The following is a 17,443-nucleotide window of genomic DNA, read 5'->3' as shown; positions in this document are numbered from 1 at the left end:
ATTGCAAATGTATAGATCCTTCGCGCAGCAAATTCCGCTTTCGGTAACATAATACAAGCTCACCTGCAGCCACAACCACAAAGAGGTATACAGAAAGATGTAATTGATGATAGTTTTGTTTCCATGGTGAAAAACTAAAAGCAAACTAAATAAATGTCTTTCACGAGGATAATATATCTATCCATATGCTGACATTGGAGATTTCCATGGCTTTTCATCCTCGGTAGGATGGCTCTTATTAAATACACACACAGAGAAAATGAGTGTTGGCAAGGATGTGGAGAAAGTGGGACTTACTATGTACTGTTGGTGGAATGGAAACACTACGGATAGAACTAGCACACGATCCAGCCTTTCCACTTCCACTTTGAGTACATATACCCACAAGAACCAAAAACAGGAACTCCAACAGACATGCGTATGTCACACTCAGGAGAGCATTATTTACAATGGTCAAAAGATAGAAGCATCTCAAATGACCACCAGTGGGTGAAGAGATAAGCAAAATGTGGTGTATACGTACAGTGGTGTATGATTCAGACTTTAAAAGGGAGGATATTCTGACACGGGTACAACACAGAGGAGCCTTGAGGACAGTATGCTGAGTGCAATAAGCCAGTCACAAACGGACAGCCCTTGTATGATTCCGTTCACACGGGGTGCTTAAGAAGAGTCAAATACCTAAACACAGAAGACAGAATGGTGATTTGCCCAGGGCTAGGGGAAGAGAGTCGGAAGTACGGAGTTGTTTAATGGGCAGAGTCTCAGCTTTGCTAGAAGAAAGAGTTCTGGAGATGGATGGTGGTGACGGTTGCAGAACCACGTAGATGTTCTTAATGCCACAGACCTGTACCCTTCAAAATGACTCAGATGGCAGATTTTATGTTGTGCCTATGTCACCACAGTAAAAAAATTTTTCTGGGAAAAACGAGAGAAGTTTTTGCTCATTTATCTTGATTTCCTCAAGATTTCTCTTTATCGTTGATGTCTGGGAAATCTGCTTGTATGATGAGTCATTCAAGAATGGCTCTGAAGCACAAATTTTGAGAATATGCGGGAAAGTTTCCTAGATGTCATTCTTCAGCGTTGCATTTATAGTTTGTGATTATCAATCATTTTTATTTGTAATCGTTGTTTATAAAATAGGAAGAGTAAAAAAAAAAGAGCAAAGCTTTTAAAAACATCAGAGAAGATCCTTACACCAGATCAATCACAAATGCAATTACGCAAAATCAGGTGATGACATCATATCTTAGTTTACAAGTCACTTCTTTGTGGGGTAATTTTCCATATTAGAATTTTGTTTCACGTTTTCGCAGCACTTCCATTTCATTCCCAGAAGCGAGCGGCTCATAAAGAGACTAGTGGCCCGATCATGCATGCCAGGGACCCAAAGGCTGGAAGGATTCACTCGGCTAGCCAAGAACACTTAACCAGAGGCGATCTGGTTTCTTTCTCAGGGCTGGAACAACACAACGAAAATCTTTCCACTCAAAATAGAAAATGCAATCTAAAAGAAATCCTGTTCCTTTTCTTTTAAAATAAGAACCCAAGCAGAGACACGGAGTGGAACTTTGGATTGCCTGATACCGTGGTTCAAGACAGGAACTGCCGCATGTGTAAAAAAAACCCTTCACTGGCACTAGGACCTTATGACAAATACTTCATCTAAACACTGTATCTAGTGCTGCTGATTAGTACAGAACATGATGAGGGTAGAAGAGAAATAACGCCAACTTCTTGTCAGAAAATCAAAGCGACGACGAACCGTCCGAAGGCAGATCAAATACCTTCCGTTAATGTCCATTTAAATATGTCCTGAGGTTTTCAGACACAAAAGCCCCATTGTAAACACAGGAGAGGACCATATGTCATCTGATCCGAGGAACTAGTTGACTTTGAAAAAGGTCCCTATTTGCAACTAAATTCAGCGAAGTTGTTCAAAAGCAGGACCAGAAGAGCAGGAAAACTCCAGGCACTAAAACCGGGTAGGACCGTCTGCTCTCTGCGCTTCAGCCCCTGACGAAGCCCGTCTTCCTGGGGATGTCACACCATCTGTGGCTGAGGTTCACGGAGACTAGTTTTGGTGATTTCATGCCAAAGCTGTTTGACTCTGTTTGTTTAACTCTAATATTTGGTGAGAGGTTTCCTGAATAAATTAAAGGGACATGACACATTTACATTTCTGAGGGATAGAACTATTTTGGAACAGGACCCCGAAGCACTACATCACAAAAATACGAGCAGAGGTCTGCCCTGCTCTCGTTCTTGCAGATGATTATGAATTATTCATTCCAGTCATTCCACTGTACATGAGCATGTATTTAGAATTGGAGAAGCACACGAACTCTAATAAATGCGAGTCCTTGCTAAGAAACCTCAAAAATCCGGGGCGCCTGGGTGGCACAGCGGTTAAGCATCTGCCTTCGGCTCAGGGCGTGATCCCGGCGTTCTGGGATCGAGCCCCACATCGGGCTCTTCCGCTATGAGCCTGCTTCTTCCTCTCCCACTCCCCCTGCTGTGTTCCCTCTCTCGCTGGCTGTCTCTGTCTCTGTCGAATAAATAAATAAAATCTTTAAAAAGAAAAAGAAACAACGAAACCTCAAACATCCATCCAACAGCTATCTGGAGGCTCAGCGAAGGCAATGCCACTGAACGGCTGACTAAACCAATCGGCTCTTGCTACCGAGTACAGCTGCAACCGAGCGCACCTTCATGACCCGGCGACTCCATAACGAGGCACAAACTCTGAGAAATACATGCCCAAGGAGACATGTACTAGAATGTTCACTGAAATACTGTTTGTAGTAGCAGAATTGGGAAAACCTTAGAAGTGCATTCGCAAGAAAAAATTGGATGCATAAATTGTTACGTAATTATATAATAGAATACTCATAGAAGTTAAAATAATGACTGTTTTTGCTAACTTAGCTCTTGAACACATAAATTTAGTGGATAAAAGCAAGTTGCAGAATATTTCTGTCGGTATACTATCATATAAATTGTAAAGACATAGACAAAACAATGACAATTTAGAAATAAACTTAATGTCCATAAAGAGGGGACTGGATAAATCAAAAAATATATTCATACAATGAAAGATATTTTTTTTAAATGATAGTGTAAAGCTCTATTGTTAACATTGAAAAAGGTCAACGGTATTGATGTTATTGTCTTCATTTTGCTAAGGAAAAAAGCAATATGTATATGATGAGCTGATTTTTTTTTTCAGAGAAAGTGTGCGTGCATACATAAAAATTAACTCTGGCTGTTCCTGGATGCCAGGATAACTGATAGGCTTTATTTTCTTCTTTGTACTTTTCTACATTTTTCTGATTTTTTTTGCAACTAGTAGTATTACTTTTAAAATCAGGGGAAAAAATTACTACAAAAAAGAAAGAACAAAAACACAATGTGGCAGACTTTATTTCCAAAGATGGCTGCGCCAATATACATTTCCACCCATATGCTTTTATTCCAGTAGGACACTGACCTTGGTCATGGAGAAGTAGGAGCCTCCGTTCCTGCCCCTGAACACGGGCCAGCCTCTGTGACTTGCTTCTCATGACTAGAACGCAAAATGACTGCATTATTTCCAAGGGGTGTTCTTAAAAAATGATACAGCTTCTGCCTGGTTTGTTCTCCCATTCACATTCTCTCTCTCTCTCTCTCTCTCTCTCTTTCTCTCCTCCCCCCCCCCACCCTTGGAACCCAGCCATTGTGTCATGAATTAGCCCAGGCCAGACGGAGCTGTTCCGGCCAACAGCCCAGCGAAGGGCCCATCCAAGAGCCAACATCAGCCACCAGTCACGGGGGTCATTGCACCCCAGCTCTGAGCCTTCGAGCCAACGCCCCAGACACCTCTGTGTCTTGCTCAGAACCTGTGAGCATAATAAACCGTTGCTTTGTGCTATGTATTTTGGCGTAATTTGCTAGGCAGTCCTAGAAACTGGAACGCACACGACAGCAACATTACACATTGTTTGAGTTACATAGGTGCTAAGAGCAAATCAGCTGACCAAAACTAATCAGTTCTTGCTATCTAGCATAGCTGAAAGTGAGCATATCCCCAAGACCCAGCAACTCCATGTCCACATATAAACCCTGAAAAAATAAACGCACAATGAGATATACATGAGGGTGTTCATTGCCACGCTGTGGCAGGATCATTTGAAAAAACCTACAAGTCCATCGACAAGAAATTAGAGACATAAACTGTGATGTAATTGTATAACAGAATACTCATGCAAGGTAAAATAAATAAATTACCCTATATACGAATTCAGCATGGATTGGAATTACCAAATTCTATATAATAATTGCTTCTAGGAGCATGGGAGGAGAATGGGACCAGAGAGAGGGCCCCGTCACTGATGTGTGGTATTTTTTTTAATTCAGCAATCTTTTTAAATTTAAATTCAATTAATTAACATATAATGTATTATTTGTTTCAGGGGTGCGGGTCTGTGATTCATCAGTCTGATACAACACCCAGTGCTCATTACAACACATGCCCTCCCAGTGTCCATCACCCAACCACCTCCTCCCCCGACCCCTCTCCCCTCCAGCAACCCTCAGCTTGTTTCCTAAGAGTCTCTTATTGTTTGTCTCCCTCTCTGGTTTTGTCTTGTTTCGTTTTTTTTCCTCTCTTCCCCTATGATCCTCTGCCTTGTTTCTTAAATTCCACATATGAGTGAGATCATATGATAATTGTCTTTCTCTGATTGACTTAGCTTGCTTAGCATAATACCTTCTAGTTCCATCCATGTCGTTGTCAATGGCAAGATTTCATTTTTTTTTTTGATGGCGGCATAATATTCTATTGTACACACACACACACACACACACACACACACACACACACCCCCCACATCTTCTCTATCCATTCATCTGTCAATGTGTGTGGTATTTTTAATAGTGAAAGGTAAAAAGAAAAACAAATTTAAAAAAATACATTGATTTGAAGCACATATGACAAAACACTAACATTTTTTCTGATTATGAAAGCTCAAGTGATCATAATTGCCCATGTATTTTCCTGTATTCATTTTCTCCCCACCACACCGAAAATAAATCTAGTATTTAAATTTTAGGGGTTTTGGAGGGCTGGTGTTTTGTTTTGTTTCGTTGCGGTTTCCCTTTCTGTTGGAAACAACAAATCCCCTTATTCAAAATTCTTCCAGGGGCGCCTGGGTGGCTCAGTCAGTTAAGCATCTGCCTTCAGCTCAGGTCAGGATCTCAGGGTCCTGGGATGGAGTGCCATGTTAGGCTCTCTGCTCAGCAAGAAGTCTGCTTCTCCCTCTCCCCCCACCCCCACCACTTGTGCTCTCTCATGCTCACTCTCTCTCTCTCAAATAAATAAAGTATTTTTAAAAAATAAAAAATAAATTCTTCCACACAAAACCAATCATTTAAGGGTCCAACTTAAAATCCTTGACAATTTCTTTTTATAATTTGAAGGGGGTTGTTTAGGAAATTTACCTTAAGAACTCAAGGTATAGGGACACCTGGCTGGCTCAGTTAATGAAGCATGTAACTCTTGATCTCAGGGTTGTGAGTTCAAACCCCATGTTGGGTGTAGAGATTACTTAAAAATAAAATTTTAAAAAAAAGTTAAGTCAAGGCATAAATTGAATGAATTGAATTTAAAAACAACTAAGCTTTTAAGTTAATGAAGCTAAAATTCCTCTATGATGAATTGAAAGCCTACTTCTCTGGTCCATATTCTCTATGAAGAGCCAGTGAGTTTTAGGACAGGTTATTTCGCTGTAGACTATGGTTTTGTGTATACCATACCGGGGAGAAATCTGCCAGGAGTTTCATCAGATAGTTTGTCACACTCCCAGTCTAACTCTGGGCAGGTACCATCCATGCACTACACTAAGTTGTGGTGACTCCGGAGGTCCAGTAAACTGAGGCTCACTGGGAGCCTGTCCCCAAACATGGCCTCCATTCAAGACCACTGGAGCCATTCTGCAGATCAAGAGGAGAACCCTATATGATATGGTGAGAAGGTAAACTAGGATGTCACGGAGGGGCCCCTACCTTTTATCTTTGCCTTCCATTTTCCCATGAACCAAATGCACAGTTCCCAGTCACAGGCAGGGCCCTGAAAACAGATGGCACACCAAATGGGGGGAACTGAAGTGGACCTCATGAAGGAATTATTTGCAAAAACATTGGCAGGGTCAAGGGAACAACAGAGGGACGGTGACATGCACAGCCCAGCAACAATGAGAAGCACCGACCTCCATCAGGCTCCAGGTGTCACTGGAGCAGGGAGAGGCTGTGCTGTGGAAGACGGGCACTCCCCCAGGGACTGCGCACAGAGGGGGGCATCCACTACCACACAAGAGCCCGGGATCTGAGGAGGTCAATACCTCAACCCTCTCTCCTCCCACCCTCCATTCTCCTGCCAGGACCTCCCAATAACTGCCCCAACCAGTAGCCGGAGGTCAAGGGCATCAGGGGATGCAGTCCATACAGGGTCACATGACAGGACACAGAGTAGGGCAGAGAAAGGCAGAGAAGGAATCCGAGGGCTAGCCAGAAGATTAACCATCACATTGTCCCCTCAGAGAAAGAGACAGATAAGGTTATCCTCTATGCTAATGGCACAGTTGGATTGCCAAAAAAAATTACCAATGGCAGAGAATATGGGTGAAGATCAAATATCCTAAACCCCTAACTTCAGGTTTTGTAGATGCTACCAGATACAGAACAGTTCATGTCTAGGAATACCTGGTTACTTAGGAAAACACTGGAAATCATGCTTGAAGTAGTCTGTAAGTTAAATCACTGAATGTTTGGGCATTCTATGGATCATGATTCTATTGATTATTCTATGTGTTGATAGATGCATAGATACACAGAGATAAAGACATTAGAACATATAGATATATAGAATGTATCCTACAAATAGAGAATACACAGGATTAGATATTTTATATATGTATATATGGAGAAAACATCATAGGTGTGTGTGTGTGTATATATATATATATATTTCTATAGATCTAAATATTAATGGCTGTAGGTGAGTGATTGGTACCTTCTGTGTCACAAAATTTCCAAGCTAAAATTACTGCACGCTGGTGGGAATGGAAATTGATATGGCCTTTCTAGCAGACATTGAGGCAGTATATTATCAAAAGCCTTAAAAATGGGCACAGCAAAATTTTTAAAAATTTATAATGTCCAATGCAAGTACTCTTACAGGCTGTTAAAGGAAGTAAAACTGGGTACTGCTTCTGTGAATGTCGATTTGGCAGGACCTAACATTTTTCATGCACATATACTTTATTAATTTCACTCTTAAGGAATTGAATATGTACACAAAATACATGTATATGAAGAATGCTTATTACAGGGGCGCCTGGGTGGCTCAGAGGGTTAAGCGTCTGCCTTCGGCTCAGGTCATGATCTCCAGATCCTGGAATCGAGCCCCATATCTGGCTCCCAGCTCAGCGGGGAGTCTGCTTCTCCCTCTCCCTCTTCTTCTTCCCCTGCTTGTGCTCTCTCTTTTTCTCTCTCAAATGAATAATAAAATTATTTTTTTAAAAAAGAATGCTTCAAAAAATAAAAAATTTAAAAAATTAAAAAAGAATGCTTATATATTGTTGCTTGTAATAGCACTAAATACGTGTGTGTGGACATACATGTGTATGTGTGTATATATAGACAGATATAAATACATTTGAAAACCATTTAAGTATCCATCACTAAGAGAATGGTTGCAAACCTGATTCCATGTCAGGGATCATCATCCATTCACTTGTGCGCCCTGGAAACCCAGGAGACAATCAGCACCCCCGTGTCTAGAAGAGAGAGTGCCTGGCACAGAGTACTTCATCAATAAATATTTTTTAATGACTCCTTCTCCCTCACACAGGATCTCCAATCCATTATCAAGGTGTGTTGATTTTATTTTCTAAATATCTCAAATCCATCCACTTCTCCGCTGCTGGGAGTGGAGACTATCCTTCACCTGGACTGTGAAACAGCCTTCCGTTTGGTGTCTTTGCCTCTTCTCTGGGCACCTTCCAATCAATGCTCAGCTGCAGTCAGGCCATCTTTCCAAAATAAAGATCTGATCGTATCACCCCACCCCAGTCCTTCAGTGACTTTCCATTAGCGTGTGTTTGCTAGGGCTGACGTAAGAAAATACTACAGGCCAAGTGCTTCAACAACAGAAATTAATCTTTTTTTTTTTCCCCGTTCTGGGGGCTAGAAGTCCAAGATCAAGGTATTGACAGGGTTGACTGCTTCTCAGGCCTCTCCCATCTCTCTAGATCGCTGCCTTCTCTCTGTCCTCACATGGCCTTCCCTCTGTGAATGTCTCTGTCCTAATTTCTTCTTATAAGGACACCAGTCCTATTGAATTAGGGCTGACCCATAGGACTTCATTGTACCTTAGTTACCTCTTTAAAGGCCCTATCTCCAAATACAAACATATTCTGATGTCCTAGAGATTAGGACTTGAACATAAGAATGTGCAGGGCACCCAAGTCAGCCCATAACACCATTGCTCTTAGGATGAAACTGGAACTGTGCCCATGCCTGTGCTTGCAATCTTTAGTGTATCCCTCCATTTCCAAGCTTCATTGGGGTTCACGCTGTCTGCTGTGTTCCTGGACACTGATCTATCTGGGCAGCATGGGCACCCGTGCTCCCCAGCTTCCAGGAGGGTTTGGCAAATGGGAGGCACCAGTAGATCTGGAGAGTGGAAGGAGCATAAAGTTAAGGTGCTTTTCCCCCTGCCTTCCTCTCTGCCAGGTCACCTCAGGTTGGCTGTGTCCGTCCACTGAAAGCCACAGCTCCCATCCTCTAGACCTCTCCACACAGTGACCAAGTGGATTCTAGTACCTGTTCCTTCAAGCCTCGGTGGTTAAGGGCTCGTTGCTGCTGGCCCCAGGATAATGTTGATCCCTATTGGTCTTTACTAAACCCTGCCCAACCTTTGTAAAGCCTCTTCATTAAACTGCCTCAGATTACCCAATCGGGTGTGTCATGGCTTCCTGACACACCTCTAATACAACAGTTTGCAAAATCCATTATGATCTGGCCCTTGTAAAGCTCTCTGCCCTCATCTTACACCTCTCTCCTTCTCACTCTCTCTGCTACAACCATCTAGACTTCTTTCAGTTCTTCAAATAGGCCCACCAATTTGAACTATTAACAGGCATATGTTCCTGTTATTTTAAAACTATTTAAAATTATGGGGCACCTGGGTGGCTCAGTCACTTGAGTGTCTGCCTTCAGCTCAGGTCATGATTCCAGGGTCCTGGGATGGAGCCCCGAGTCAGGCTCCCTGCTCAGTGGGGAGTCTGCCTCTCCCTCTCCCCCACCACTCGTACTCTCTCTCTCTCAAATGAATAAATAAAATCTTTTTTAAAAGCCACTATTTAAAATTATATAAAAATGCATGTAACATTTTGTCTTACATCAAGTTCCTGGAGAAGTAGAAGCTGAGAGATTTGTGTGCAGGAAATTTATTGGGGAATGCCATGGAGACCAACACCTGTGAGGGGGTGAGGGAAGCAGGACTGGGCAGAAGGAGCCATGGGGCTGGGACACATTGCAAATGAAGGCCTTACCTGATTGCATGGGAGCTGGAGCTGAGATGGTCCTTCTAAATTGACCGGGATAGAGACCAGGAGATAGGCCTTTGGACCTCCACATCCACAATCGCCAGAACTGAGCTGCCCCTGGGAGGGGGCACAACCTTAGGCAAGGCAACTTCCTTCAGCCAACAGTGGTCCTAGGAAGAGAATCAGTTGTGAGCTGTCAATCATCAAGACCCTCTGAAGCAGGGAAATGAGTCCCCGGGTCCTGCAGGGAGGATCTAGGTGGCGTACCACAATATCCACCAGGAAATCCTACTCCTGTGAATTCATTAAAAGGAAATACGGGTCTAAGCAAAGAGCTAGGTACACAGATGTTGATTAAAACACTATTTATTTATAATCTGGAGAAGCTTAGGTACAATCTAAATATCCAGTGATAGTATGTTAACTGACTGGAAAGTAAATAAAAATTTGGAGAAAGAAAAAAAAATCCAATAATAGAAAACTGATTAAGTATAGTACATCCGAAGAATGTAATGCCATACAACTATTTAAAAACCGTGTTGCTGCAGTGATTAATCATGTGATACATTATTAAATGAAAAAGCAGGTTATAAAATAACCTGGTTGAAACACATATGCTTGCATGTACGCATGGATGCATAGGAAAAAGACATTGAAATGCACAATGTAGTCATTGCCAGTGGTAGGAGTATAGGTGACTTGTAATCTCTTCTTCGAACCTCTCATTTTCACATTTTTAGCAATGAACATATATTGCTTACATAGTCAGAAAGAAACAATAAATTTGGGGATTTAAAAAAATTTTGTGGTTGTAATGGCATAGAAGAGTAATTTTTAAATTTGTTTTGCCTTGTACTTTTTTGCTTAAAATTTAAATGGAAGCTCCAAAAGGGAAACATCACCATGGAAGTGTTCTACTTGGGAGAGGGGAGGATGGGGGGAGACCGGAAAGAGCAGTGGGGCACAGTCTGTTTATTTGTCTCCTTCAACAACTACCCCACCCCCATATGCCTTTGTTGGGTCCCTTCATATCCCCCTTGAAAATCATAGACCTCCATAGCCTATATCATGGATTTGTTTATTTGTCCCATGCCCCGGTTGGATATGCCATCGCTGCTAAGCGGCCCTGAGCAGACTCCTTTATTTGCACGCCATGTCTGCTCAACTGTATGTTTAAGTGTAAAAACTTAGGCATTTGCTCTTCAGCAGCAAATGGAAGAGCCATACTGTATGATGCTGTCAGAGAAGATAACCCCAGACTCCCTGAGAGACACCGGTAGTGCCGTTGGCTGAAAGCAAGGAGCCAAATGACATGGGTCAGGTACCAGTCTACTACAGGGTGACCTTGGGCCAGCTTCCAAACATCTTTCCATCTGGGTTTCCTCATCCCTAAAAGGTGCTGATGATGCTGGCAGCACTGACCACATAGAAACCCTTCAAGTATTAAATAAAGGGATATATGTAAAAGCATTTAGAGTGACTGGAACATGCCGTCTGCCATTATTTTCTGCTCAATCCTTATCAAAAGTTCAGTTACAAGAAATAATATTCATGGAGAATGTTTTCTGTATATTCCTCTAATCATTCAGGGTTTTTTTTTCCTACAAATATTCAATTATAGAGCTGCATATTTGGTTAACACCATTTTAGCTGCTGATAAAATTGCAGTTGACCCTTGAACAACACAGGTTTGAACTGTGTGGGTCCACTTACACACTGATTTTTTTTTTTTTATAAATACAGTTTGGTTAATGTATTTTCCTTTCCTTATGGTTTTTTAAAGAACATTCTTTTTTCTCTAGCTTACTTACTTTAATACATATACGTAATACATACAACATACAAAATATGTATTAAACAACTGTTTTATGTTCTCAGTAAGGCTTCTGGTCAACAATAGGCTAAGGGTTGGGGGATTCTTTTGTTAATTTAATTCAGCTTTTTATCTCCTTTTTATTGAAGTATAGTCAACATGCAATGGTACATTAATTTCAGGTGTACGACCTAGTGATTTGACAAGTTTATGCATTACGTGCTGACCACAGGTGTAGCTCCCATCTGTCCCCACACGGCGCTATTACAATCCCATTGACTGTGTTCTCTATGCTGTACCTTTCATCCCCGTGACTTAGTCCATGACTGGAAGCCTGTATCTCCCACTCCCCTTCACCCGTTTTGCCCATCCCCCTCACACCCTTCCCTCTGGCAACCATTAGTTTTTTCTCTGTATTTATGGTCTAGTAGCTATGTTTGCGGGTAGTCAAAGGTTATACACAGATTTTCAACTGCGTGGGGGGATGGGAGCCCTTAATACCCTTGTTGCTCAAGGGTCAACAGTATTCTGCAAAATTATGCTTTGTTATGTCACTTGTCTTGATGAAAATGGTAAGAAATGACATAAGAAACTTATTCTGTTCATCACAAGGATGTGTTAATGACGTTGACCGTATTCACCTTGAAGTCCCTTCCTAAGGACCCATACAGAAGTCTTTCCTCAGCCCTCAGGGCTTCTTGTTTACTCATGTGTTTTAAATGCCCAATTTAACTCCTGTTTCTAATCATGGCCCCTGCCTTCAATTGGCTAGAATAACTATTCAGAACCTCGTGACAAGCAGTCTTGAATCCTATCCATGCATTCATGGTTTTTTTCCTACCCTTATTTATCCTCTACCTCAAATTCCTCATGTATTTGTAACCTAGTATATAATGCATATTTCTGTAAGCTGACTCAAAATCTTTTCTTTTCTGAGAACGAGACAGAATGAGCAAATAAACAAGTAATAAGTGTGTACTGATAAACACAGTGTTAATGAAGAGACTACAGAGGGAAACTTTGTTTCCTGATTGCATTCACACCCAAGTCTCAACTAGAGTTGTGTCACGGGTTAGATTTCACAAGCTTTGTCGAACAGTTCAAAGTTGCTGCAATCTCATTTAAGATAAACAACAACTATCAGTTAGACTGTACTAATCTATCATTAAGAGAAACCTTTTCAGAGTCTTCATAAAATGTGGTAGGGTGTAAAATGATAACTAAATGACAGAACAAATGTGTATGGACGCCTAGTGTCGTCTAGAGCAAGGACAATGAACTTGCATAAATTGTAGGCTCGGCGTGGAGCATTGGGCCTAATTTCTCGTGGATGGGAGAGCCTGCTCACAAAAGCCCATAGGAAAAAAGTATAAGAACGACATTCGGAATCACAGAATTTTTAAAGTTGGATGGAAGCTTAGTATTCTGAACTAAAGTATTAGGTACCTGGGTGGTTCAGTCGGTGAAGCGTCTGCCTTCGGCTCAGGTCACAATCCCAGGGTCCTGGGGTTGAGCCCCGCATCGGGCTTCCTGCTCAGTGAGGAGTCTGCTTCTCTGCCCCTCCCCCGGCTCCTGCGCCCGTGCTCTCTCTCTCTCAAATAAACAAATTCTTTAAAAAAATAAATAAAACTGTAAAGTATTTCCAAGAAGTCCAATCCTCTTGAAGCCCACAGAGGCTTCCAGGGGCCATGTAGCAAGTTTTCAGAGGCAGGACTGTGCTCTCGATCTGCTGACGACAGTGTCTCAGGCACTAGGCATGAGACCCAGATGACTCTAGCATAAATCCACATGTCCTTTTGGATTTGTGTAGAAAGCCAAATGGTAGGCTAGAGGAAAGTCACTCTACTTGTCCCTAAGCACAGCCACTACGTGAACACCTTTGCTAGGCACAGTGACCTGAAGCCCCCGGTCAGGACCGGGTCTGACTCCAGCCCCTGCCAGCCGGTGGGCCTAAGAAAGCAGAGCTGCCCCAACCCACTCTCAGGCCCCTGCTTCTCAACGAGGCTGCAGTTGAGAATCACCTGTGGGCCTTTAAAAAATACTGATGACTGAACTCCACCTAGACCAATTAAATCAGAATCTTCTAGGTAGGTAGAGGTGCAAACATCACTATTTTTTTTTTAAGATTTTATTTTTAAGTCATCCCTACACCCTACGTGGGACTCGAATTCACCACCCTGAGATCGAGAATCGCATGCTCTACCAACTGAGCCAGCCAGGTGCCCCCAGACATCATTATTTTTTAAAAACTTCCAAATGATTCTAATATGCAGTCAGAGTTGAGAACCATTGTTATAGATAGATAAGCAGCTTGCCTATCTGATGAAAACCAAGCAGCCCCGAGACCAGCCTATTTAGAAATAGTCCTAACCACCTTCTATGCTTCCCCCATGACCTAATATAGTATTAAAGGTCTGTGCCTGCCCCCCTCCCCCCCCCCCGCCCCCGTTCCTCTGGTACTACGGTATTGCTGTGGCTCTTTTACTTACTCAATATTAATTGACCGCCGACTCTCAGTCACCCATCAGGCATCCAGAGATGATTATGGCACAGTTTCTGCCTTCAAGGAGCTCACAGACAGATCAACACAATATATTAATGGAAATTCATATATTAATGGAAAAGAACGCTGGCCAATGTTTATCAAATATGTATTAGCAACGTACCAGACTCAGCTCTAAAGCTTTGCATGTTAACTCACTTAATTCTCCCAACAACCTCATGAGGTAGGTACCGTTACTCTCAAGCCCATTTACAGACCAGACTTCCAGGCCACAGAGAAGGCATGTAATGACCTAAGCTCTTTAGCTAGTCATAGCGAGGCTTGGAGGCAAACTGAGGCAGCCTGGCTTAAGCATCCACACCTTCAACCACCACACTGAGTTGGATAAGTGGATGCATTCAAAGCCGTGGAGACATGAAAAGGCATTGACATCGTTAATTCAGAGAATGGGCAGCAATCTAGTATGGTTGAAGAGTTGGATTGGGGCCAGACGGTGAAAAACCTATGGACCATGAATGGGGGTTTCTATTTTACCTCCTATAGGCAAAAGGTAGCCAGCCAAATTTCCAAGTGAGGAACACACGATCAGAGCCACATTTTAGAGAAGAGGCATGGGGTGGAAAGACTAAGGAGAGGGACGGACAGAGAGGGAGATGATGCAAGGCGGAGGAAGGCAGGGGAGGGAGAAAAGAGGTGGATCGCCTAGACATTTCTGACTTAGACGTGACAGGATTTTGTAGCTGACTGGAGATGGGGAGAGAAGAGGAAGCTCCCAGGCTTGTAATGAGAGAGAGTTGGCAGGCAGGTGCTCTGAATAGAAAAGCAGCGGGTCTGTGCAGGGAAAGTAATGAGTTCAGCTGTGGACACGTTCGGTTTCTGCACACCTTAGCACCTGCCAGTTGCTGAGAGGCATGAAAGCGAAACCATGCCAGACCCTTCGGGCTCACAGAGGGATTTCTTTGCAAAATCATAAATATGGAAGCTTCCTCAAGGTTCTTAGAAATGCACCGATTTTCAAATTTAGATGTAATTTGAAGAGACACTGAAAAGCAAACCATGATGGGAACTTCATTGTTTCAAAAAGTGCCATCCTACCAAAATTAGAAAAAATATATATATTCTCTTTATACTTAGGGAAGGAAGGAACCAAAAATAATCGAGCCAACCCCAAATGAGGTTTATGAGAAATGAAAAGCACATACTTTTCAGCTACCTAAATATTTGAGTTCTGTTTTAAGGACAGTGGTGGCCCTGGGTGTGTGTGTTTAGAATGCTTATTTCCAAATAGATTTTTCTCATCCTAACTTTATGGCATAGTTCTTCAATTATCTGCTTGTCTCTAAACTGTTTGCTTTTATCCACTATGCAGTTCAAGAGACACCCATACAATGAATATTCATTACACAATTTAGCCATAAATTATGACTAGTATTTACATGTGACTATTTAAAGTATAATACCCAATACAATTCAGAGTAATTCTCTGATAAATATAACAGCCCAGATCAGTTTGAAATAATTTTCAAAGAATCATTGAAAAAGTTATTCTAATTCCTCCTCCATGAGCACTGATAATTACTTTTTAAAAGATATCCCCAAATTTTGGGTGGCTTTTCTATAAACCTGTGTTAGATCAAGGGTTGGAGTGATGGTCACTTTTAGGATTTCAGAGCAAAGTCCCGCCCTTCCTCTGCAGACAGGAAATCTTCCTTGAGAAACAAGCTTTGACTCATCACTGGGCTTTAGTAAACACTAAGTGCTTTAACCACAGACCACCCCACACACTGAGCTGTCCTTCATGAACTGGGTGTGGTCCCCCACCCCCACCCCCCGCCAAACCACGAAGTCGGGTGTGCACAGCAGCACTCCACTGTTAAATGAAAGTTGTATATATGACATTGGGCTTGAGGAGGCCCTGAAGATACAAGTTACATGAAGAAGTGGCCCAAATGCCCATGGCCTCTATTCCTGTGACATCACCTTCTCACTCCCTGCCCGCACCTGTGGCTTCCTGGGGAGTTCCCTCTGACCAGTGGACTGAGGAAGAGAAAACTTGGTTCTGGTTTACAGGGTCTGCAGAATATGCAGGCGTCACCCCAAAGTAGACAGCTACGGCTCTACAACTCCCTTCTGGGACATCCCTGGAGGACCATGATAAAGGGAAATACTCCAGGGGTGCCTGGGTGGCTCTGTCAGTGAAGCATGTGCCTTCAGCTCGGGTCATGATCCCAGGGCTGTGAGATCGAGCCCCCACGTCAGGCTCTCTGCTCAGCAGGAAGCCTGCTTCTCCCTCTGCCTGCCGCTCCCCCTGCTTTTGCACGCTCTGTGTCAAATAAATAAATAAATAAAATCTTTTAAAAAGAGAGAGAGAGAGAGAAATTCTCAAAGGGGCAGAAACACAAGCACTCCGCCTGGCTGTTCATTTTGCTTGGAGAGAGAAACGGCCTTTCACAGGGGTGTGTCCATACCAATTTATGGGTTGTGGCCAACCGTTCGGCTGGATGCACTTGAAAGGTACATGATTGGAAAACTGGTGACAAGGAAGGCTGGGAAGGAGGTACATGGGGAGACATCTCTGAATGGGAAAAGAGTGTTAAGATATTTGTGTCCAGGGGGCCTGGGTGGTGCAGTCAGTTAGGCACTGGATTCTTGGGTTTCGGTTCAGGTCATGATCTCAGGGTCATGAGACAGAGCCCTGTGGTGGGCTTCGTGCCCAGTGTGGCATCTGCTTGAGTTTCTCTCTCTGCCTCCCTTTGCCCCTCCTGCTCACACTCTCTATATATATAAAATAAAGAAATCTTAAAAAAAAAAAAAAGATATTTGTGTCCCATGTGAATATTCACCAAAAGATGACCTCAGCAGAGGAGCATTTTACAAAATAAGTGGATGAGATGACCCGTTTTATGTATACCAGTCAGCTTCATTCCCTGGCCATCCTGTCATCAATGGGTTCATGAACAAAGTGGCCATGGTGGCAGGGATGGAGGTTACCCACAGGCCCAGCAACGTGGACTTGTACTGAGGCTGACCTGGCTGCAGCCACCGCTGAGTGCCCAAACTGCTGCAGCAGTGACCAGCACTGAGTTCCGCACGTGGTGCCATTCCCCGAGTGAGCCGCCAGGTGGAATGTTGGTTACGTTGGACCACTTCCATCATGGAAGCAGCGGCATTTTGTTCTTACTGAATAGACACTTATTTTGGATATGGATTTGTCTTCTCTGCCTATGTTTTTGCCAAAACACCTGTGAATTTACAGAATACCTTATCCACCATCATGGTGATCCACATAATATTGTTTCTGATCAAGGAACTTGGCCAATAATGTGTGGCAATGGGCCCACGTCTGCGCAATTCACTGGCCTTGCCATTTTCCCTGCCATCCTGAAGCAATGGATTGATAGAATGGCCATTTGAAAACTCAAGTTACAGCTCCAGCTAGGTGGTAATATCTTCAGGGCGAAGACTCTGGATTCCAGGAGGCTTTATATGCTCTAATCATGGGGCTGTTTCTCCCACAGCCACAATTCGCAGCTCCAG

The sequence above is a fragment of the Ursus arctos genome, unplaced genomic scaffold (genome assembly GCF_023065955.2).
Source record: "Ursus arctos isolate Adak ecotype North America unplaced genomic scaffold, UrsArc2.0 scaffold_13, whole genome shotgun sequence".
NCBI lineage: Eukaryota > Metazoa > Chordata > Mammalia > Carnivora > Ursidae > Ursus > Ursus arctos.
This window is presented reverse-complemented; position numbering follows the sequence as displayed.